General features: G+C 45.2%; 1 protein-coding gene across 1 annotated transcript in view; it reads left to right on the top strand.

The window, feature by feature from the left end:
* SCAP (SREBF chaperone) overlaps positions 1–1,743 on the top strand; it is a 39,128-nt gene that overhangs the window by 751 nt on the left and 36,634 nt on the right. The gene's annotated exons all lie outside the window — the stretch shown is intronic.

The raw sequence follows: 1,743 nt of genomic DNA, 5'->3' as shown, positions 1-1,743 counted from the left end.
GCGATCCTTCCGCCTTAGCCTTCCAAGTAGCTGGAACTACAGGCGCACGCTACCACGCCCGGCCAATTTTTAAAAATTTATTGTAGAGATGATGTCTCGCCATATCGCCCAAGCGAGCCTCGAACCTGCGAGCTCAGGCAGTCCACTCAACTCAGCCTCCCAAAGCGCTGGGATTACGGCTGAGCCACCGAGCCTGGCTGGATGACTCTTAATATGTGTGAGTTGTTTGAAGAGAATTATAAATGCTGAGAGTTTGGTGAATATAGGTATAAAATTAATAGACCCAGGCAACCCTTTCAGGTCCCCTCCCACTGTGGGAGCTTTTCTGTCCTCTCAGTAAATCCTGCTTTAAAAATTAAATTAAATTAAAAATAAAAATAATAAAATAAAATAAATAGACCCCTTATTTTATTTTATCATTATTATTTTTTTTATTTTTTTTGAGTTGGAGTCTCACTCTGTCACCCAGACTGGAGTGCAGCGACCTGCTGGGCTCCGGCGATCCTTCTGGCCTCAGCCTTCCAAGTAACTGGAACTACAGACGCGCGCTACCACGCCTGGCTAATTTTTTTGATTTATAGTAGAGATGAGGTCTTGCCAAGTTGTCCAGGCGGGTCTCGAACCCTCAGGCTCAGGCAATCCACTCACCTCAGCCTCCCAAAGGCATGGGATTACAGGCTGAGCCACCGAGCCCGGCTTAACCCCTTATTTTAATATCGTGTCTTATGGGAATTTATTTTGTGTATGTGTGTATATTTTTCCAAAACTTCTAATATTCTCTCATTTGGGATGAGTTCAGAGTTTTGGGCACCTTAAGCAAGCTTAAGATTGCTTGTGCCAAGGTGACACTAGCCTGCTTTGCCACTCTGCTCTCACGCTCTCATCTTCTGAACCCATGTGTCTGACTTGATCTTGGCCTGTCTTTTTTGTAGGGTTGCTCGGGGCTGTTCTTCTGTCCTGTTTCCAGCAGTGTTTTTTCTTTACACATGTAACAGCATAATTTGGGTGTTTTTTTTTTTGGTTTTTTTTTTAGTAAGAGTCTCACTCTGTCACCCAGGCTGGAGTGCAGTGGCACGCTCACAGCCACTGCAACCTTTACCTGCTGGGTCAGGTGATCCTTCTGCCTCAGCCTTCCAAGTGACTGGAACCACAGGCATGCGCCACTACGCCTTGCTAATTTTTTGATTTATTGTAGAGATGAGATCTCACCAAGTTGCCCAGGCTGGTCTCAAACCCATGGGCTCAGGCAGTCTTCTCACCTTAGCCTCTCAAGTGCTGGAATTATAGGTGTCAACCACCGTGCCCTAATTTGGGTTTTAATAAGCTCCTTTGCCTTTGCTTGTAGTGGGGTCTCCTGCAGAGGCAGGCAGCATGATTGAGGATGTTTTGTAATGTGGTTCACTCAGGCCTTCAGGGCGATACTGTGTCTCTTTAAATTCAGGAAGCAGAACTGCAGATTTTGATCTAAAGCAACCTATAAGTATGAGGCAATGTAAGAAAAACAGGTTTTTGGTTCAGGTTGGGTAAATTTTGCCTTGATATAGCTTTGTGTTAAAATGTATACTGTGGAGTAGAGAAGAATAGTGTCTCTTGCTAGGTTCAGGTAGGTGGGCTGTGTAATGAGCTAGAATTTGGATTTCTTTGTTTTTCAGGTGCTGTGAAAATTAACTTAATGTAACCGGGCTCGGTGGCTCAGCCTGTAATCCCGCGCCTTTGGGAGGCTGAGGTGAGTGGATTGCCTGA

Source organism: Carlito syrichta, unplaced genomic scaffold, assembly GCF_000164805.1.
Source record: "Carlito syrichta isolate Samal-C Ts95f unplaced genomic scaffold, Tarsius_syrichta-2.0.1 Scaffold314290, whole genome shotgun sequence".
NCBI classification, from domain to species: domain Eukaryota; kingdom Metazoa; phylum Chordata; class Mammalia; order Primates; family Tarsiidae; genus Carlito; species Carlito syrichta.
The sequence above is the reverse complement of the archived record's forward strand: the minus strand, read 5'-3'. Positions and strand labels throughout refer to the sequence as shown.